The sequence below is a fragment of the Phascolarctos cinereus genome, unplaced genomic scaffold (assembly GCF_003287225.1).
Source record: "Phascolarctos cinereus isolate Bilbo 61053 unplaced genomic scaffold, phaCin_HiC Scaffold_3;HRSCAF=262, whole genome shotgun sequence".
NCBI lineage: Eukaryota > Metazoa > Chordata > Mammalia > Diprotodontia > Phascolarctidae > Phascolarctos > Phascolarctos cinereus.
This window is the reverse complement of record NW_027555736.1, coordinates 47,059,937-47,083,436: the sequence shown is the minus strand read 5'-3', so window position 1 is coordinate 47,083,436 and position 23,500 is coordinate 47,059,937. Positions and strand designations below refer to the sequence as shown.

Genomic DNA, 23,500 nt, shown 5'->3' with positions numbered 1-23,500 from the left:
TCCAAGCTTTATTCTGATTAGGGAGATAAATTTCCAAACTGACAAGATCCCCCCATACCCTTGAAAATCTAACACAAGTCGTTCTGCAGTCCCAATCTTTAGGATTTTTCAACAAGGTTGATCTTTCACAATATAATAAAAAACACACAGAGTTACACAGCTCAGGGCAAGGTAAAAAGTTCAGTTAACAGTTTGTTTCACCACTTAGAACAATAGTCACAAATTATTTCTTAAAACCACTCAATCCATCTTTGATCAGTTCCATCACAAAGTGCTCCTTTTGAGATGGCTAAAGATCATCTTAAGAGGTCTCAGAGTCTGATCATAATCCAGTCAAAGTGACTTAATCCAAGGACTCCATGATCTTGTCTAATCACTTCCCTAATTGCTTATTAAAATGCTTTCTTAATATTTCTAAAAGAGGCAGCAGGGAGGGCTTTGTCTGCTTCTATAATCTCATACCAGCTTCCAATTTCTAATGCTCAATTTAACATCCTTTTAGTCACTCAGACTCAAAACCTTGGAGTATTATTTCATGCCCCTCTGTCTCTCATTTACCATAGTCAGTTAAATGCCAAGTTCTGTCAAGCCCACCTCAGAAGTGGACAGCTGACTTTGAGTCCTTGCTTGGTGGAAAGCATATGTTTCTGCCTGTATGCTGCACAAATTTTCTGAAAAGTTGTATGCAGCTTAGAATTTTGTAAACCAAATCATGGTACTAGAGATTCCAGCTACGGTTCTTCTTTTACAAAATTATATAATGTCAGATCCTTGAGGACAGGAGCTATTGTGTATTTATATTTTATACCCTTGGTACCTAGGATATTGCCTCGAACTTGGTAGGTGTTCCATAAATGCTTGTTGAATTGAATTGAATTTTACAGGGAATCCTTTTGTAAAGGGAAGAAATTTTTTGTATTGAGAGAAAGAGACACAGAGAGACAGAGAGAAGAGAGAGAGAATGTAAGCCCCTTGAGGGCAGAGACTGTCCTTGTAAAATTATCTACTCTGATCACCTAATACAGTACCTTGCATATAACAGAAGCTTAATAAATACTTATTTTTTCTAATAGAAAGAACCATTTATTAAGCACCTAATATATACCAAATAAACACTAGGAATAACCAGTCCCTGCTGTCAAGGAATTCACATTCTAATCAAGAGAGTTAATAAATACTTATTAAATAGAATGTCTCCTTCCTGCTCCTTCCTTTCCATTACCAATGATACCATTTTGGTCTAAGTCTTTATAGAGTAGAAAACCCTTTGGTTTCTCTGGCCTAGTATTTCTGTGTCCCACTGGATGTCTATTCCCAGTCATGCTCTCACAACGGCCATCTTAGCTGAAATCCTCTTCTCCTTTCCTGAGGACCCTTCCTCTAGGAACGCCCTTCCCCGATCTGAACATTTCTGGAACCTTTGAGGTTTAGAACTTGGGTATCCTAGTTTATTGGTAGAAAGAGCCCTAGGTCTGGAGTCAGAGAACCTGAGCTCAAACTCTGCCTCTGACACGATATTGGTCACTTCAGGTAAGTCACTTAACTGTCTAGGGCCTCAGTTTCCTCATCTGTAAAATTAGGGGGTTCTGAGATCCCTTCTAGCTCTTATCCAGGGCCCTTTGATCCTTTGGAGCCTTCCCTTAAACCCACCAAATAAAAGGTCCTGTTGCTTTCAGGACTGACCAGCTCATCTAATTCTTCTACAATGTACTTTTGTTCCAGCAACAACCCCAGAGGTCCTTGTCTCACCTGTTCTATTGTGATAGCATCCCAATCTGTCTCTTGGCCTCCAGTCTTTAAAGCACCCCTTCAGTCACTCTCCCCAACTCCCACACTCCCATACTGCCATAGCACTCTCTCTCTCTCTCTCTCTCTCTCTCTCTCTCTCTCTCTCTCTCTCTCTCTCTCTGTGTAGACAGACAGAGGAAACAAAGAGACAGAACAAGAGAATGAAAAAGAGAGAAAGGAAGAGACAGAGACAGAGAAATAGAGACAGAAAGAAAAAAGAGAGAGAGAAAGAGTGAGAGAGACAGAGAGAGAGGACAGAGAGAAGAGAGATGGGGGGAGAGAGAGAGAGGGAGAGAGGAGGGGGAGAAAGAAGAGAGAGGAGAGAGAGAAAGAGAAGAGAGAGAGATGACTTAGGTGGGCTCTAAGGTCCCTTTAGCTCTGAATTCCTAGGACCCTAGGAAAGAATTACTTTTCCGGAGGGCAGACAGCCTGAAGATAGTGAGTTATTACCTTGAAACTAGAGTTAAGTAAAAGATTTCCATAACAGTTCAAGTCAATAATGGAAGACATTTTGAAAACTGCCAAATGAATTGATACAGACAGTAATTGTTCAAGCAGTTTAGAATGAGGAGAAATTACTAGGAATTCAACTGAGCCTTGAAGGATGGCCAGGTCTTAGATAGTCAGAGGGAAGGACGTTCTAGGTGAGCAACAGAATGAAACTAGCAAAAGGGGAAGGTAAGGGAATACGTGTTTAGGTAATGACTACAACACGCTAGGCACTGTTCCAAGTGCTTCACAAATATTATCTTATTGATGCTGACAACAAGCCTGGGAGGTAGGTGCTGTTATTATCCCCATTTTATAGTTTAGGAAACTGAGACAGGTAGAGGTTGAATGACTTGCTCAGGGCCACACACCTAGTAAGTGTCTGGGGACTGAATTTGAACTCGGGTCTTCCCGACTGCAGTTCCAGCACTCTATCCACTGAGCCACATGGGTGCCACGGGCAGGACATGGGAGGATTTTAGAATCTCAGAACAGGAAGGAATTTCAGAGCCCTTGTCTTTGTGTCCTATTGCACATAGTAGGTACTTATTATATGAATTAATGAAGGAAAATGAATGAATGAATGAATGAATGAATGAATGAATGAATGAATAAGCGTAGTTCAACTCCTGCCTGAACAAGAATTCCCTCTATGCTATGATAGCCCCAATCCAGCCTCTATCTAAATATCTTCTGTGGAGGACAACTCACTACCTCCTCAAGACAGCCCCTTCTTTTTTGGGGTGGCTTTATTTGTTAGGAAGCTTGAGCTAAAGTATCTTTTTATAAAAGGTCTTTTATCCACTGCACCTACTTTTGTCTTCTGGGGCAAGGAGAGGGAAATGACTCCTCCTTTTCCACGTCAGTTCTTTGAATACAGCGAGGCAATTCTCCTGTCCCTGCTAAGTCATCTCCTCTCCAGGCTAGCCCAGTGCCTTCAAGCAACCTTCTGATGGCTTGGCTTGTCGTCCTCTCCGGTCCAACACTGGTCTTCCTCAAATGTGGTGGCCAGTATGGGAAATAACACTCCAGATGTGGTAAGCCTGGGGCAAAGCGCAGTGGGGCTGCTCTTGCCTCCTCATTCTGGACACGGTGCCTCCCTCTCTTTTCAGCCAAAGACATTTGGTTTTTCCAGTTGCCATGCTGTGCCATGGACAGAGTCTGAGCTTACTGTCCGCTAAAGCCTCAAGGCTCATCTGCAAGGTCATCTGGCTCAACCCCCTCAATTTCAAAAGGCAGAAAAGGGAAGTAGTGATGCACAGAGGGAAATAGAGCCCTAGATGTGGAATCTGGAAGACGTGGGTTCAAATTCTACCACAGACACTTCCCTATTAGCTGTGTGAGCTCTCTGAGTCTCAGGTTCCTCTTCTATAAAATGGGGATGATAATGACTACTGCATTATATATTACGACATTTAAATGAAATAATGTATGCAACCCACTTGGCAAACCCTAAATCAATACATCAGTGTGAGCTATTATTACAAACCATGGCTCAGAGATGGGAAAGTGACTTACCCAAAGTCATACCACTAGTCAGTGGCATGTTTAGGGAGTACTGAGTAAACCTTAGTGAGAGATTAGGTTAGAAAGAAAGGCAGGGGTCAGATTGCGGAAGGCCTCGAAGGCCAAGATAAAGAGTTTGAACTTTATTCTACAGGCAATAGGGAGCAATGGAAAGTCCTTGAACATAACACAATCAAACCTGTGCTTCTAGAACCTGGATGTGGTAGCAGTACAATGGAAAAGAGAAAGACTAAGAAAAAGAATGGTAGGAGGGTCTTGTGATTTTTATTTTAATAGATGGTGACCTGGATTGAGGGAGGACACAGACAGAGTCAGATAGACCTAGGTTTCCAATCCTGCCTTTAACACTTATTATCTAGGTGGCTGAGGTTCTCTGAACCTCAGTTTGCTCATCTAGAAAATGGGGATAAGAGCCAGAATATCACAATGTCCTTGTAGGGCATTTTGTAAATTTCATAGCTTTACATAAATGTTGGTTTTGATGGAAGTAGGAGCCGTGAAAGGAAGAATTCCCTCTGCATCATCTAATATCTTGCATATGGTAATGGGGTTCAAGGAGAACTCTCATCAGGTGAGATGCTATAGTTGAGTACTTTTTCAAAATTTAAATATGTAAATGTCAGCTATTATTACTATTTTTTTTGTTCTCATCTTTTTTGATTATTATTGTATGTTAACTAATTAGCCTCCAAGAGGAAGAGAAGAACAGGCTGTGTGGTGTCTCATCCCCTAAGAGACAGGGATTCTCTCCCACATGACTAACTCCCCAACCTGGGGACAGGATCTTCCCTGGTCAAATTTCTGCTTGTATCAAGACCCACTTGACCTAATTCCATCTGGAAGGAAACCACTGGGAGGCCAAACCCCAGAAGAATGGACTCCCTAGAAGAGATCCCTACATAGATTCTGAGGAGAGTTTGGTGTTTCAGTGACATCTTTGTCCTGTAAGCTTGGCATCAAGGAGAATGGCTGTGGCCTCTTCCAATGATCCCTAGAATCCTGTAAGAACCAGGACTGGGGCTCAAGGGACCTCATGGCTGAAACCAGGAAGTATTACTGAGGGGTATAAGTGAACCCCCTAGAAGAAAGTTTCTTTTTAAAAAAAAAGTTTTGATATTTTATTTTTCCAATTATATGCAAAACCAATTTTTAACCTTTTTCTAATTACAATTTTGAGTTCTAAATTATCTTCCCACCTCCCACCTCACCCTTCACAGAGAAGGCAAACAATTTGATAAATATTATACATGTGCACTCATGTAAAACATATTTCCATATTAGTAATGTTGTAAAAAGAAAACAGACCAAAAAAACCCCAAGAAAAATAAAGTTTAAAACCCACCCAGTATGTTTCAATCTGCATTCAGATTCCATCAGTCATAGGTCCTTCAGAACTGTTTTGGATCTTTGTATTGCTGAGAATAACGAAGTCATTCATCTTCATGACTTGATCATCATGAAATATTGCTGTTATTGCATACGCTGTTTTCTTGGTTCTGTTCATTTCATTTGCATCCCCTCAATTTCTAACTCTTTGCCACTATAAAAAGAGCTGCTGTAACTATTTTTGTACATATGGGTATTTTTCCTTTTTTCTTTGATCTCTTTGAGATACAGACCTAGGAGCGGTATTTGCTGGATTGAAGCATATGCACAGTTTTAAAGTCTTTGGGCATAGATCCAAATTGCTCTGCAGAATGCTTGTATCAGTTCACAAGTCCACCAACAGTGCATTAGTGTCCCAATATTTCTACTTCCTCTTCAGCATTTGTTATTTTCCTTTTCCGTCACAATCTGATAGGTATGAGGTGGTACCTCAGAGTTGTTTAATTTGCATTTCTCTAATCAGTAGTGATTTAGAGCATTTCTTCATATGACTACTGTTAGTTTTGGTTTCTTCATCTGAAAACTGCCTGTTTATATCTTTTGACCAGTTGTCAATTGAGGAAGGATGCATAAAGAGCAAGGGCTGTTAACCACTTTTTTCTATGTCCCTTTTTGGTAGTCTGGTGAAGGTTAGGTATCCATTCTCAGAATCATGGCTTTCAAATGTCTTAAGTAAAACACATAGGACTACAAAGAATAGATCAATCATATTGAAATATATTTATCCAAATATGTTTCCTGAGATCATAGACCCCCTTGAAATCTATCCATGATGGGTCCCTGGACTCCAGGTTAAGAAATCCCTATCTAAAATACAAATCAAAGGGGGCGGAGCCAAGATGGTGGAGTGAAAGCAGTGACTTGCTTGAGCTCTCCCCCAAACCCCTCCAAATACTCATAAAAAATGGCTCTAAACAAATTCTGAAGCAGCAGAACCCACAAAAAGACAGAGTGAAACAAATTTCCAGCCCAAGACAACCTGGATGATTGATCAGAAAGGTGTATCGCGCCAGGCTGGGAGCACAGCGCAGCGCAGTGTGGGCACGCAGGCCGCAGCAAACCGGGAGCAGGCCTCAGAGGACTGAATCACAGACAGCTGTGGAGGTTTCCAGACTCCTCAATCCACGAATGCCAAAGACACCTTAGAAGGTCAGTGGGAAAAGTCTGTTTCTGTCGGTGGTCAGAGAGGAAGGGGGGTTTCAGCTCCATTCCCCAAGAGCGTGGCCCTGGGGGGGCAGCTGCTTCCCAAGCTTCCAGCCCACAGACTGAGGGGGAATCCAGTGGCTGATCAGAGAGGGACTGCAGGGATCTCTTTGCCAGTGCTGAGGCAGGAATCTCTTGCTTTGCCCGTATGTGGATCTGGGTCACAGTTCTGGGTGTCAGTGCTGGGGTGAGGAGGAGCGCTGGCGTGGTGGAGCTTGTGGTGGCTGTAGAGGAACCCCTCCTCACAGTTACAGTACAGAAAGGAATACTTGTGGTCACAGGCCAGGAAAAGAGTAAACACCTCGCCCCTTATCATACCACCTTGGTAGAACTGAAAATTTACAGGTCCCTACAAGTATCTCTGAAAACAGCTACACAAACCCCTGAAGCTTGGGACAGTACACTCTCCACATTGGAAGCAGACTCTTACCTTAACAAAGAGTTTAAAACTCAAGTAATTGGCTGGGATCATGAGCAAGCAGCAAAAAGAGTCAGACTATATTATCTTACTTTGGTGAAAAGAAGATCAAAATATACAACCAGAAGAAGACAACAAATCAAAGCTCCTACATCCAAAGCCTCCAAGAAAAATATGAATCAGTCCCAGGCCTTGGAAGAGCTCAAAAGGGATTTTGAGAAGCAAGTAAGGGAAGTAGAGGAAAAACTGGGAAGAGAAATGAGAGTGATGCAAGAAAATCATGAAAAACAAGTCAACAGCTTGCTAAAGGAGACCCCAAAAAATACTGAAGAAAATAACACCTTAAAAAACAGCCTAACCCAAATGGCAAAAGAGGTCCAAAAAGCCAATGAGGAGAAAAATGCCCTAAAAAGAAAAACTGGCCAAATTGAAAGTCCAAAAGATTACTGAAGAAAAAACTTCCTTAAAAATTAGAATAGAGCAATTGCAAGACAGTGACTTTATGAGAAATCAAGACACTGTAAAACAAATCCAAAAGAATGAAAAATTAGAAAACAATGTGAAATATCTCATTGGAAAAACAACTGACCTGGAAAATAGATCCAGGAGAGAGAATTTAAAAATTATTGGACTATCTGAAAGCCATGATCAAAAAAGAGCCTAGATATCATCTTTCAAGAAATTATCAAGGAAAACTGCCCTGATATATTAGAACCAGAGGGCAAAATAGAAATTGAAAGAATCATCCTGAAAGAGATCCCCAAAGGAAAACTCCTAGGAATATTATAGCCAAATTCCAGAGTTCCCAGGTCAAGGAGAAAATATTACAAGCTGCCAGAAGGAAACAATTCAAGTACTGTGGAAACACAATCAGGATAACACCAGATTTAGCAGCTTCTGCATTAAAGGACCTCAGGGCATGGAATATAATATTCCAGAGGGCAAAGGAGATAGGATTACAACCAAGAATCACCTACCCAGCAAAACTGAGTACAACCCTTCAGGGGAAAAAAATGGTCATTCAGTGAAATAGAGGACTTTCAAGCATTCCTGATGAAAAGACCAGAGCTAAACAGAAAATTTGACTTTCAAATACAGGACTCCTGTGGAACATGAAGAGGTAAACGGGAAAGAGAAATCATAAGAGACTTATTAGGATTGAACTGTTTACATTCCTGCATGGAAAGATGATATTTGTAACTCATGAGAACTTTGTCAGTATCACGGTAGTTGAAGGAAAAAAATTTTATGTATGTATATGTAGATAGATAGATAGAGGGCACAGGGTGAGTTGAAGATTAAGGGGTCATATCTGGAGAATAAAATTAAGGGATGAGAGAGGATGATAGTCGAAGAAGAAAGGGAGAGGTAGAATGGGGTAAATTATCTCACAAAAAAACCAGAAAAGTCTCTCACAGTGGAGGGGAAACAGGGGAAGGTGAGAGGGAATGAGTGAATCTTATTCTCATAGGATTTGGCTTAAGGAGAGAATAACATACACATTCAATTGAGTATGGAAATCTGTCTTACCCTACAGGAAAATAGGGGAGAACGGGACAAGAGAGCAGGGGGGTGATAGAGAGGAGGGCAGACTGGGAAGGAGGGTAATCAGAAGCAAATACTTCTGAGGAGGGACAGGGTCAAAAGAAAGAATGGGAGGGCAGGATAGGATTAAGGGAAATAGAGTTAGTTTTTCACTCTGATCCCTACCTGGTGCCCTTACAGGGACATTCCCCCAAAATTCATAACCAGGGAGGGGTGAGTGTGGAGCAAAGGGATCGGGCTAAGAACATAAGCTTTGTGGGGGTGGGATGGAGGCAGGGGCTGTCTTTGTGTCCTTGGTACCTAGCCCAGTGACTGATACATAGTCCTGTAGGCACCTGTTGATATCAAAGAAACAAACTGAAGTCTGATGTTAGAGGGAAACTTCCTTAACAGGTAGAGCTATCCAAAAAAAAAAGTTTTAATATTTTATTTTTCCGATTACATGCAAAACCAATTTTTAATCTTTTTTAATTACAATTTTGAGTTCTAAATTATCTTCCCACCTCCCACCTCACCCTTCACAGAGAAGGCAAACAATTTGATAAATATTATACATGTGCACTCATGTAAAACATATTTCCATATTAGTAATGTTGTAAAAAGAAAACAGACCAAAAAAACCCCAAGAAAAATAAAGTTCAAAAAACCCCCAGTATGTTTCAATCTGCATTCAGATTCCATCAGTCATAGACTGCCTCAACGAGAGGTGGGCTTTCCCCCTCTTTGGAGGTCTTCAGCAGAGGCAGGAGAGCCCCAAGCCAGGTATTTTCTAGTGCAGATTCCTCTTGGGCGTGGGTTGGACAGGGTGGCTGCTGAGATTCCTTCCAGATCTCCAGCTCTGGGATCTGGATGCTCTTCAAAGTCCTTTCTCTATGGAAATATGTTTTACATGATTGCACATATCGACATCAAACTGTTTACTGTCTTGGGGGAGGGAGGGGGAGAAGGAAAGAGAGAGGGGGGAAATTTGGTACTCAAAAATTTTTAAAAATGAATATTAAAAAGAGAAAGTCCTTTCTCCAACTCCAAGATCCTATTCTCTCAGCCCTTTCTCTGCTCCCAGGGTTCTTTCCACTAAGTTAAGTCCTTCCTGGCTTTCAGCAATTAGCTTCAAAGCAGGGGGACTTTATGGGGTAACGCTGATTCCTTGTTTTCACTGAAGAAAGCTGGCAGTTTCTGTGATCCTAAGTCACGTTGTCTTTGCCTCTGGGGAGCTCCTTCTGTCCCTCCTATTCAAACTGATGGGTCCAAGTGTGATCTAATGGAGACAGAATGCCTATCTTACCTCCCTAGGCATGCTCAGACCTACCTTATCTATCCAGTTAATACGTGATTCACTCCCTGTCAACCATGAATCCCAGGGAGAGCTTCTCCAGGTAGGGCTACTGCTTCTTCCTCTCCATAACAGCTCATCTCTCTGTCTCTGTCTCTCTTCTCTTCTCTTCTCTTCTCTTCTCTTCTCTTCTCTTCTCTTCTCTTCTCTTCTCTTCTCTTCTCTTCTCTTCTCTTCTCTTCTCTTCTCTTCTCTTCTCTTCTCTTCTCTTCTCTCTCTCCCTTGACTTCCCTCCTTCTCTCTTATTTCTCTCTTCACTTCTCCTTCCTTTCTCCCTCTCTCTCTAAAATCTAATTTCTTTCCCTTATCTCTCTTTCTCTCTAATTCTCTCTCCTCTGTCTGCCTCTCTTTTTCTATCTCTGTGTCTCTCTCTCTCCTCCTCTCCATCTATCTCTGCCTCTCTCTCATCTATATCCTGTACAGACAGACCTTCCCTCCTTTTAACAACCCTCTGAGGTGAGAAGAGCAATTGTCTATAGACAAGGAGACTCAGCTCAGATAGGCTGAGTGATTTGCTTAGGTTCACACACGTAGCAGGGGACAGAGTTGAGGCTCAAAGCCAGGTCTCTTGATTCTAAGTTCAGGGCTTTTTCCCTTCCACCTTAGTTTTGTGTGTCTTCTCACAGTGCTGATACAGACCTGTGCACCCCAGAGGAACTCTGTAAAGTGCTAGGCATCCTTCCTTTGAAATATCTCTTCTGTCTTGTGACAAATGGACCCTTTTCTTACCTCAAGTGGAAATGGCCTGAGCAGAGCTCTAACTAAGAACTTCAGTGCCTGGATAAAATTCATTTAAGGACTGATGGTGCACAGAAGGGCAGTGCACTCTAATTGGGTAGAGTCATGCTGGGTAATCCCCAGGGTGGGGTAGAAGCCTGGTGAGGAGGTAAAGGAGGCTGGTAGGACTGTTGTAGCACAAGGTGGGCCCTGGGAGAAGGGAGAGATATTCTTGGCATTCCAAAATGTGTAAAGTATCAGAGAATTGAGAAGGGAGGGAGAAAAGGATACCACCTCCACAAATATTGGCACCCTGGGAAAAGTCACAGTTGCCCCACCCTAGTTATGGCTGTCTGTCTGTATAATGACTCTGTGTGTGTGTGTGTGTGTGTGTGTGTGTGTGTGTGTGTGTACTACTACAAAACCATTAAGATAAGACTGGAGAATAAGCTAGGAATGAATCTAAAGTCAAAGGTCCTCAATTTGAATCCTGGCTGTGCCCCTTACTAGCGGTGTGACTTTAGACAGATCATACCCCTACTCTAGATTTCATTTTCGTCTGACTAACTGCTTTCTAAGGTCCCTTCCAGCTCTGAATTCCTATGATCCTAGGAAAGAAACCCATTTCCCTGATGCAGAGACAGCCTGAAGACAGTAACTCATCACCTTGAGACTATAGCTAAGTGGGCTGAGGATCTGTAGAGAGCAAGGTGCTGGTGTAAACTGTTCATTGGACCCTGTCTCTGGTAGTCCACGGATGTGGAAACTCCCTCCAGAGGAAAGCAGAGCATGGTAGGAGGTGCCCCAGGGGTGAAGAGCCCTAAAGTCAGATGCCTGATCTCAGTTCCAGGGAGAGATGCTTACAAAGAGCTGAGCCGCTAGAGGTAATGAACCAGGCCTAGGCTTAGAACAGCCAATAAGAAGAGCTACCTGTATAGAAAAGTCTGCAAAGCACTCTCCATACAGTTTCTCATTTGAGCCCCCATGATAACCCTGTAAAAGGAAGGACAATTGGCCCCAGAGGCAGGGGACCTGGGTACGAGTACCACTTCTGATGCTCGATCCCAAGGAGACCTTGAAAATATCACTAACTCTCTGGCCTCAATTTTCCTGTCTGTAAAATGAGAGGAGATGGACAAGATGACCTCTCCATCCCTTTTAGGGATGCCCTATGTCATTTATAGATGTGAAAGCAATAATGATGCCTCACATGAACCTAGTAGCCTAAGGTTTACAAAGTAATCCACAGGCATGCTCTAATTTGATACTCAGAGAAATGTGGAACTGTTATTCTCCCCTTTTTATAGATGACTGGCATGTAGTAAGGGCCTAAGATTGTTGATTGATGAGGAAATTGGGGCTCAGAATGGAAAATCAGTTTGCCTAGAGATACACAGGAAGTAAGTGTGTGGGGCAGGACAAGACTCCAACTCAGGTCGTAATTCAAAGTCCGGTGCTCTATTCACTATGCCATAATGCCTCTTACTGGAAACCGAGGCACAAAGCAGTTTGCTACTTGGCTCAAAGTTGAACAGTTAGGAAGAGAACTCACATTTTCTGATTCTAAATACAGGGCTCTTACCACAGGAACAGTTACCAGGTAGGGGTAGTGAAGAAATGGTGTTTCTTTGTTAATTGGGGGGGATGGGGTTTTGGCTGGGGCACAGGCTATTAAGCACATGATAGGTATAGGCAAAGGGCTTGGCAAGTACCCATCAATTATCTCATTTCACCATTACCAAGTGGTACCTATATTATAATCCTACAAATTAATCAACTAAAGCAAAGGAAGTGGAAGCCAGGGAGAGCTGAGATCCCTGGGATGATCAGCCACTCTGGCTGGGTGACCTTGAAGGCAGAGGCTCCCACACTTACCAGTCAGGGTCCTGAGTACCAATGACCATATGTCCTATGACCAGAGGGGCAATGTCCCAGTAGAGTGGTGGGAAATGTGCTTAGCTCTGGGACATGCTAGAGCTGACCAGTTCAGTTCAATTCAACTAGCATCTACTATGTGGTAGGCACTGGAGATACACTGTCCTTGGCATTAGGAAGATGGGAGTGAATTCAAATTCTTGCTTAGATGCTTACTAGCTGCATGACCTTGGCATTCAGCCCCAATTTCCTCATCTGTAAAATGGGAATAATGATGGTACCCTACCACACATGAGGATTAAATAAGCTAACGTATGCAAAGCGCTTTGCAGATTTTAAAAGCTCCATATAAATACCTGTTATTCTTATACAGGGCCCATCCTCTTGGCCTTGGACAATCACCGCCTGTAGGGTGTATAAAGCAGCATGCTAAGCACTTTACAAACATTACCTCATTACTGCTGTATCACATATAGCTGATATATTTTTTCTTGTTGTTTTGTTGTTTTCAGTCATGGCTGACTCTTAATGCCCCCATTTGGGGTTTTCTTGGCAGAGATACTGGAGTGGTTTGCTATCTCCTTCCCCAGCTCATTTTACAGATGAAGAAACTGAGGCAAACAGGGTGAAGTGACTTGCCCAGGGTCACACAGCCAGTGTCTAAGGCCAGATTTGAACTTCGAAAGAGGAGTCTTCCTGACTCCAGGCCCAGCACTCTATCCACTGCACTATCTATCTATCTATCTATCTATCTATCTATCTATCTATCTGCCCCTTAGCTGATCTAGACAGATTGGTAAATAGATAGATACACATACAATATAATATATACCTGATTTATGTGTGTATATACACATGTGTATGTGCCCATGTGTGTATGCATATATGTATGTATATATACATGCATACATATACATACATGCACACGCACACACATATACATACACATACATACCATCAGCATAGAACCGATCAGGCTGACACTTGACTGGCTGGCTGTGTCATCTGGGTTTCCAGACAAGGTTACTGATGCTCCCAGGAGACAAAGTTACTTACACAAGGTCTCACAACAAATTTGCCTCTCAGCAGAGACCAGAAGCAAGGTCTCCTGACTCTCGGGCCAGTGCCTTTTGCCTTCTGCCTATAAGCCTTTGAGAAATCAAACATCTGCAGAGGCACAAGATGTGTTACTAAGACAGTACCCACAGCAGCTTTTTCCTGGGCAGAGATACCAGCAGCAGCCAGGGATCCCGCCCCCCCTTGATTGACAGAACCAATTCGCTCCTTCCCCCTCCCTTGTCACGGCCCTAGCAGGTATCATCAGCGGTAGCAGAGGTGTTAATGAAAGTCCAGATTGCCGGGCCTGCCTTCCTCCTGAGGAGCCTCATTGGCTTCCCTCTCTCCCTCTCCATCTTTCTGGTTCCCAGTGTTCTAGGATAAAGGTTGGGGCAGATGGCCAGGCAGGAGGCAGGTCCTGCCACAAGTGAAAGCTGGCCACACACACGTCGTCTTCTCTAGCTTTCTGTCCCCTCTCGAAGGCTCATCTGCCTCAGAATAGGAAACCAAAGAAATGGACTAGGGATGGGGAAACAGAAGACATGACTCTCGGCTTAGCTTCTTTTAGGGGAAGGGAGAAAATGCTGTGGAGAAAAGGTGGCACAGTGAATAGAGTGCCCTACCTGAAGTCAGGAAGACCTGAATTAGAATCCAGCCTTACACACTTCCTAGCTGTGTGATCCTGGGCAAGGCACTTAACCCTGTTTGCCTCAGTTTTCTCATCTGTAAAATGAGCTGGAGAAGGAAATGGCAAACCACTCCAATATTTCTGCCAAGAAAACCCCATGAAGAGTCAGACATAACTGAAACAACTCAACAGCAAAGAAAATGCTGCAGCGCTGGGGACAGGTTATTGACTCAGGAGAAGCGTGGCCTGCCTCCTGATTACCGGAGCCCTGCTTGGTGTCTCACGGATTTAGAGTCAGCTGGACCTAGGCGGGAGTCCTAGCTCTGAAGGACCTCCCAAGTCTCATGGGGCAAGTCAATTCGCCTTCTGGGCCTCTGGTCACTCATCTTTAAATCGAGGAGTTTGAACTAGATAACCTTTAAGGTCTGTCCCAGCCCCAAATCTACTCTCCCATGATCCACACTAATAGTGGGGAATGGTGATCCAAATAATAAATAACATAAAAATCATCTATGTATGGCTTGGGTGTATGTCATCTCTCTGTCCATCCACATCCCCCATATATACTCTCTCTCTATACCCCCCAATCCTCTTTCAAATCCTGTACACCTCTATGAAATTTACTTTTCTAAGTAGTCTGGTGGAAAGAGCCCTGGACCAGGAATCAGAAACCTAGCTCTACCATTGACTAACCTTGTGACTGTGGGCAAGGCATGGCTCCCTCTCTGGGTCTCAGTTTCCTAATCCAGAAATCAAACTGGGGAGATAAGATAATTATGATCCTAGAACTGACAGGGACCTCAGGGGCCATGTACCCTAACTATTTAGAAGATAGTGTTATGATTATACCCATTTTCCAAAGGAGAAAACTGAAGTGGTTGAATGACTTACCCAAGGTCATACAGCTAGTAAGGATGATCTCCCTGGCTCCGAGTCCAATGTCCTATCCACTACACAAACATTTTATGGATCAGGAAATTGAGGCCCAAGCAGGAAAGCAGCTTTTTAATGTTCCTTCCAACTCTTTGACTATCTTTGTTCAACACCCAGACTTAGAGGAAAGGCAATTGGTGTTTGTACTTCCCTGTAACAGAGGAACCTGATTCAGGATAAACAGTCCTCTATGAATTAACCATAGGGCACCTTGAATTTATGTGAAGCATTTTCTTGACTTCTATAAAGATTAAGCCCTTTCTCCTCCTAGTACCCTTTTAAACAGTAAAAAGGAACTGAGAACATCGTTGGTTTACTTTAACTGGAAAAACCACAGCTCAGAAAAGGAGTGCTCCTTGCCTAAGATAACACAGTAAATTAACATCAGACCCAGGATAATATCCTGGAAATCTCAGTTCTTCATTCTGTGACCACACCCGGACCTGTTTCCCCAGAGCCTGGACTGGCTGGGCTGGGCTGACCCTTCCCTACCCGGGGAACCCAATGGCCCTGATTTCCTTCCCAACTTGGCATACAGAGTAAGGTAAGAGCAGATGGGCCCAGAAGTGAGTAAGATGGCCAGCAGGGATGCCAAGAAGGCTCCATGGAATAAAGGACAGAAAAAAAGTAAATTTACTCCTGCCAGAGAAGCTGTATCTCATTCTCCCTCTTTCCTCCTTTTCCCTGCAATGTCACGTTTGCTCCCTTCCAAGCTCCCCATAAATGGAAATCAATCTGCAACCCATGTATTTTTGTATGCACATATATATTTATACATGTGTATTTATTTATATGGCAGCTAGGTGGCGCAGTGGATAGAGCTCCAGGCCTGGAGTCAGGAAGACCTGAAATCAAATTTGGCCTCAGATACTTACTAGCTGTGTGATTCTGGGCAAATCACTTAACCCTGTTTGCCTCAGTTTCCCTATCTGTAAAAAAAGCTGGAGAAGGAAGTGTCAAACCACTCCAGTATCTTTGCCAAGAAAGCCCTAAATGTGGTCACTAAGAGTCGGTTACAACTGAAACAACTAAATGAAATTTGTATAAATTTATAAATGTATACATTTATATTTGTATAACTATATTTATAAATATATATGTATACCTATACACACATGTATATGAATATACCACAGTAGATGGAGAGCCTTCCCTAAGAGCCAGGACGACCTTGGTAAGTCACTGTAGTTCTTAGGGTTCTATACAACTCTCTAAGACCAGACGTTGTAGAAGGTGCTGACCTGCATTGGTAAAGAGAGTTTCCACATAGAGGTGATGGGGAGTCAGTCTCCTGTGTCATTAAAATCACAGGTCCATTCTCCATCTCTTCCTAAATCCGTATATGACATATATGTGTATGTGTGTGTGTGTCGCCTCTTCTGGTAGAATGTAAGCTCCCTGAAGGCAAGGACTGTTTGACTTTTTGATCCCCAATGCCTAACACGGTAATTGGATACAGTAGGTGCTTAATAAATGATTGCTGGTTGATTAGCCTCTCTGGACTCGGGATTAGATAAAATCTACAGTCTGTTCTAGCCACCAAATGGACAAAATCCTAGAGTCCACTAGCTGACAAAGCTGAATCCCTTCCCCTGTCTCTGAATTCCTTTCCAACATCTCATCTGTTGGAGAAATGAACTAGGACCCTCAGCTTTGTAACTGGAAAGAACCAGAGAGACAATCTGGTCTAGCAGAACCTCCTCATAGTAAATATGAGGAAACCAAGGCCCAGGAAGTGAATTGACCTGCCCAAGGCCACACAGCTGTGGAGCACTGAAGTCATGCAAGCAGGTTCCTCAGAGCCCTCCCTTTGTCTTTCCTCCTGCCCATCTGCCAGTCTTCAGAGGGCACACAGTCAGGAGCATGATGCGGGGAGTCCAGGCAAGCCCCACCCTGCTGGTCTCTTCCTTACTGGCCCGTTAGGATGCCAGAAATTCCTCTTTGGCTCTATCTTGCATTGCCACAGGCCGCTGAATATTCTGTCCCTCTCACCTCCTCCCAGGAGTACCCGTCTCTGACACCCTCCTCTCTGACAGGTGGGCCTGAGGCAGAGGGGAAGGCAGCAGTTGGCTGGAGGGATGGGGCAGAAAGCCAGGGGCTCCAGAGGCAAACCTCACAAATCCCCCCAGGCTCGATCTGCTGGGGCAAGGTGAGGGGGCCCTCCCATCCCCACCCTCCCCCACCTCCTGCAGTACTGAAGCAGTTAATGGCTCTGCCTGCCCTGAGCTCCAAATGTCTGCAGCAGCTCGGGTTGCAGAGACACAGCCCACGTACAAGGCATTGACAGAAGACAGACCTTTCTCCTCCTACTGACCTCTCCCCTCAGCCCACTCCTTTCTCTTGGACTGATTAGTGCCAGAGTCCTGTAGGGAAGGTCTCAACCTTTCCCTTCTCAGCTACAGCCCCTCCCTCCCCACTCCTCCAAATGATGCTCAGCGCTGTGTTTGGGAGCCTGGGAATTCTGAGTCCCAACAGGCATGGGGGAGGAAGAGGGAGAGAGGAAAAAATTAGAAAAAGAGGAAGGTGAGGTTTTGTCTTAACTTTGCTTCCATGGAACCCATTTTATGGCCCCTAATTCAATTTCTACAGTATACAGGCTGTTAGTTGCCAACCCCTCCAGAATCCTTTGGTACCTGGCAGGCTAGAAACCTGGCTGTTTCTCTCTCATCTGTGGTCTAGTTGATTACTCAGGCCTCAGTTTCTCCACCTCAGCCACTGATTGAATATCATCAGATGCTAGAGTCGGAATGGACCTAAGAGGTTGTCTAATTCAGGTCTCCTTTCCCTGCATTTTACAGATAAGAAAACTTAAGCCCAGAGAGAGAAATGATTTGCTTAGGGTGACACAGGTAGAATTCAAACCCAGGTCTTCTGACTCAAGATCCAGGTCAGAGCATAGCAACACACTGTTGTATACCCCAGCTCATACACTTGTGAGTTGTTTGACCTTGAGATCTGTGGATAGAGTATGAGGCCCGGAGTCAGGTAGACCTGGGTTCAAATCGGGTACACCTCAGTACTTTAAGTGCTTGTAATTTCTATACTTGTAATTTCTACTGATGCAGCCTCAGATGATTTGTCGTTATTCAGTTATTTAAGTCCTATTCCACTCTTCGTGACCCCATCTGGGGTTTTCTTAGCAGAAATACTGGAGTGGTTGGCCATTTCCTTCTCCAGCTCATTTTACAGATGAGGAAACTGAGGCAAACAGATTTGTCCATCTTGTCACTCAGCTGGTAGATCTGGCTGAGGCCACATTTGAACTCAGAGAGTCTTCCTGACTCCAGACCCAGCACACTATCCACTGTGCCACCTAGCTGTCCCTAGCCTCAGATGATAGTAGAATATAGGGGCTGTTTAATTTTTGTCCTTTTTTCTAAACCCGGTGCCTCACATAACAACTGGCACACAGAAGACACTGAATACATGCCTGTTGGATTGAATGGAGCTGCCATGTCTCATGGCTGACTCATATTGAACTAAAACTGCAGCCCTACACTTGTAGAGTTTAATCTTTTAACCTAGGAAAAAAGACTCTTATTTATCCATATTAATTCATTAATTGTCCATATTAGATTTCATCTCATTGGATTTGTCCCATCATTCCAGCCCATCAGGACCTTTTTGCATCCTGTTTCTGTCATCCAATGTACTGATCCCTCCCAGTTCTCCTCATAATTTGAAAATGGGAAAAAGCAAACCGTCTATTTCTTCAAATAAATCATTGATCTGAAAAGAAAGGAGTGTTACATAGTATCTCCCTTCAGGATGAGACCTACACACTGCTCCTCTGCCTGTTCAGCCACCTAGCTACCATATGTCTATCTCATTGTACTATCATTCAGCCCACTGGAGACAGTGTGGTCCAATGGAAAGGATGTGGGATTTGGAGTCAGAAGATCTGGATTCAAGTCCTGCCCCCTCCTTCAGGCAAATCACTTGTTTTTCCCTGGGTCTTAGTTCCCTCATTTGTAAAATGAGGAGGCTTGGGCCAGATGGCTTCCAAGGTCCCTTTCCGCTCTAAGTGTTAGGATTCTATGATCTTTTCATTTGTCCACCCATAAAAAACATTCTTAAATGTGTGATGCATTCAGCAATTCCATGATCCAATAGTCTAGTTATCAAGCTGGTTTTGATAGTTACCCTAACAAAAAAGGAAATGTCTAGTCTGATAGAACCTGGTCTTAGGGGACCTACACGGATTCCCTCCCTAAGTCCTCACAGACCATCTGTCTAATAGTCTGTTCTTTAATTTTGCCCAGTGATGGGCATAACAATCTCACATAGCTGTAGTTTCCAGAATCTATCTTTTTTCTCTTTCAAAGAATGGAGCATTTGCCCATCTCCAGTCTGTGGCATCCATCCTATTCTTCTGATTCCTCGTGGACAGCTATTCATACTGGACAGCTGTCTTACCTGGATCTTCTGAGAGTGCCCTGGAATGTCATTCAGCCAGTGGCAAAGTGATGGATTTGGCAGTTGGTAAGATTGGGGTTTAAGCCCCAGGTCATACACTTGCCAATTGTTTGACCTTGAGGTCAGTGGATAGAGTCTGAGGCCTGGAGTCAGGTAGACCTGGGTTCAAATCTGGCCTCAGACACTTACTGGCTATGTGACACAGGGCAAGTCACTCAATTCTGTTTGCCTCAGTTTCCTCATCTGTAAAATGAGCTGGAGAAGGAAACAACAAACCATTCTAGTATTTTTGCCAAGAAAATCCCAAATGAGGCCACAAAGAGTCAGACAAAATTGAAACAAGTGAATAACAGCAAAAACCTCTCTGAGTTTCAGTTTCCTCATCTGTAAAATGCAAAGAATTGTACTGTCCACCTCATAGGCTTATTGTGAAGATCAAATGATTATGACTGGTGTGTTTGTGACTGATCACACCCGTGCTTATTATAATGTGATGATAACGATGATAATTGTGATTTTGACTCAATTGGAGACCCGGATACATGGAACAGGAATGGGACCCTTTCATCTCCGCACCTATAATGAGCCTCAAATCTTATAACCTCATCTGTCTACCACGTTGGGCTTGGGTGCTATTCTTGTCAGGGAGTTTCCTTGGCAGTAAAATAGGGATTGAGTAGTTCTGCTTCCTCTCTGTCATCTGTTACCATTACACCATCTGCCCCTTCTTCTCTCTTCTCCTTGCTCTAGACAAAGATGAAAACAAAAGCCTTTCTTTATTTCCCCCCAGCTTCCATTCATCCTGGGCTTTATCATTCCCAACCTGATTCCTAAAGGGCTGTGCATTTGACCTTGGTTATCACTCTCAGCTTCCATCTTTTTGTAGGTTTCTTTTTAAAATCTGGGCCCCTCTGGGCAGCCTAATTGGTCTCTTTAGACACCTGCCCTTTTTATCCTTCTCCATCAGGGTAATTTGAAATTGTATTGTGAGGATTTCTTCTGTGAGACTCTCTCACCCCTCTTAGTCTCAAACCAAGAGATCCTGCCTATCATTTCATCTGGAAATCAGATTTCCTAAATCTAACCCCCTTGTTTTATAAATTGAGGCTCAGAGATATAAACTGATTGCCCCAAGTCACAAAGTAAATTAGTGTCTGGGACTTAAATCAGGTTTCTCTTCTCCCAGGTCAACACTAGGTTGCCAGTCTAATTGGCATCTATACATCCTCAAAGATTTTCACACAGATTATTGTTATTATAGCTAGTTTCCCAAATCCCACGTAGCCTCACAAAACCTAGCCCGAGAAGGCGAAGAATATGAATTCCTAGTTTCCTAGATGAAGAACTAAGGTTGTTGCATTCATACAAGTAAAGATCAGAACTAGAGCTAGAATCCAGGATTCCCGTGTTACAGACTAGCATTTTATTAACTGGGGTGCTGGGTGAGGGTGTGTGTGTGTGTGTGTGTGTGTGAAAATCCTATAAACTAAAGGGGAACCAAAACCATGGGGAGGGCACATAATGCCTAGGTTTGTGTCAGACCTGAAATGTCAGCAAGGAGGAGAAAGGGAAGAAGATACCAAATAAAGGGAGAGGAAGGTGGGAAGGGGTGGGGGATGGCTATGAGACCCCAACAGAACAGAGAGAATCCACATACAAGTCCATTTAGGATTTTCCTACTTTTCTCTCTGCCTGGCATGCGCTCTCTCCTCACTCTGCCTTGTGGAATCTTTCACTTCCTTCAAGATGAAATTGAAATATCACCTTTTATATAAAGCTTTCCAATTCCCCCACGGGCTAGTGCCCTCTTCTCTCCCCAACTACCTTGTATTTATTTGTTTGTATTAATGTTGGGTATGTTGTCTCTCCCTTTGGAATGCAAGCTCCTTGAAGGCAGGGATTGCTTTGCTTTCCTATTCGTATCCCCAGATTTGAAGACAGTGCCCATCACGTGGCAGGTAGGAGCTTAATAAATACTTGTTGACTAATTGGTTGAGTGTCTACACTTAGCTTCACTTAATCTTCACTGCCTCTGCATTCACCCACATCAGAGCTGTTAAAATGTGACCCTTTCTGTATATCTTTTTTTTTTTTGCTTTTTGGTGAGGCGATCGGGGTTAAGTGACTTGTCCAGGGTCACACAGCTAATACGTGTTAAGTTTCTGAATCTGGATTTGAACTCAGGTCCTCCTGACTCCATCTGTATATCTTTATTGATGCCTTTATTGGGCCTTCCCTAACCTGGTAGGGACGCCTCCTAATTTCTTTTCCTCCCCTGGGGACAAACGTTAAGACATTCCAAAAAGCCTTTAACTTAACACTCTGAAGGAAAGAAGTTAAAATAAAAATCATCTTGCAAAGAATAGGAGTCTTCCCCTAAGGTGATAATAGCTAGTATTTTATAAATTTGCAAAAGTGCTTTTACCTGTGGTAACATATTGGAGCCTCACAACAACCCTGTGAAATAGGTGTTATTATTATCCCCATTTTACAGATGAATAAACTGAGGTACGCAGGGTCATATAGCGTTTGAGGTAGGGTTCAAGTCCAAAACGCTATTTGCTACACCACTTAGGGGCCCCAGCTGCCTCCAGAGGGAGTCCCCATCTAGCCAGAGATCAGATTCGTATCCTTTTTCTGCATGTCCTGGACCCCTTTGGCAAGGCTGGTGAAACCTATGGTCTCCTCCTCAGACCGATGTTTTAAGTGTATAAAAATAAAATACATAGAACTGCAAAAGAAAGAAAAGATTGGTGAAAGGAAAGATTTTTTCCCCTACCCAACTTCACAGATTCTCTGAAATCTCTCCCTGGACCTCAGGTTAAGAATGCCTGCCGTGGAGGCCTGGGATTTCCTCAGTGTGAGGAGCCTCCTTCTTCCTCCACCGATCAGTACCTACTCTGCGGTGTATCGTTAGTAAGTCAGTCAACTACCATGTTTTATGAAAGGCATACAAAAACATTCCTGCTCTCTGGGTCCAAGAGGTACCAGGAAAACTAGGTGTTATGGGACATTCCAGGGCACTGCAGCCAGTATGCATCAGAGGCAAGACTTGAACCCAGGTGCCTCTGATTCTGAGCCCATGGCTCCACAGTCAAATCAATGAGCTATAATTCACCTCAACCTGAACAATAGTCATTGGAAGGCCTCCCTCTCCCCACCTCTCCCTCCCTTCTCCCTTTCTCCCTTTTTATCCACCCCTTTCCTTCTCTCTCACTTCTCTCTCTCCTCTCCTTTTCTCTCCCCACCCCCTCCCCTAGCCAGATGGTGTAGTGGCTAGAGCACCGTGCCTGGAGTCAGGAAGACTCATCTTCCTAAGTTGAAATCTGGCCTCAGACACTTACTAGCTGTGTGACCCTGGGCAAGTCACTTAAGGCTGTTTGCCTCAGTTTCCTCATCTGTAACATGAGCCAGAGAAGGAAATGGCACACCACTCCAGGATCTTTGCTGAGAAAATCCCAGATGGGGTCAGGAAGAGTTGGATACAACTGAACAAGTTATTTGATACAATTTAATCCAGCAAATATCAGTTAAGTACCAATGAGCAGAACATTCTGTGCAGGGCTAGGGGGAGATGAGCCTCAGACAAGACATGACCCTCACAATTCACTGGAGGATAGGGCGTAAATGCATTGAGCTGTATTCTCCAATTGTTGTTTAGTCATCTTCAGTAGTGTCCAAGCCTTCATCACCCTTTTTGGGGTTTTCTTTACAAAGATACTGGAGTAGTTTGCCATTGCTAATTCTACAGATAAGGAAAGTGAGACAAATGTCTAAGTGACTTGTTCAGGGTCACACAGCTAGTAAGTGTCTTAAGTCACATTTGAACTCAGGTCTTCCTAACACTATCCTTTGTGCCACCTAAGTAGATACATTCATGCTCAATAACATAAAGGAATAGGGGGTATTTGTTTCCTTGAGAGAGCATGGAGGTTAGGAGGGCCCGGAACAACGGTCTCAGAGCTTCTCAGGGATGGCCAAACATCATGGACTCCTGAACTGTTCTCATATACATGTTTTGTTGTTCATTCATTTCAGTTGTGTCTGACTCTTCATGACCTCATTAGGGGTTTTCTTGGCAGAGATACTGGGGTGGTTTGCCATTTCCTTTTCCAGCTCATTTTACAGATGAGGAAACTGAGGTGAATAGGGTTAAGTGACTTGCCCGGGGCCACACATCTACTAA

At 43.6% G+C, this 23,500-nt stretch overlaps 1 protein-coding gene across 7 annotated transcripts in view; it reads right to left on the bottom strand.

Annotated features, from left to right (window-relative positions):
* CCDC33 (coiled-coil domain containing 33) overlaps positions 1-23,500 on the bottom strand; it is a 221,305-nt gene that overhangs the window by 190,968 nt on the left and 6,837 nt on the right. The gene's annotated exons all lie outside the window — the stretch shown is intronic.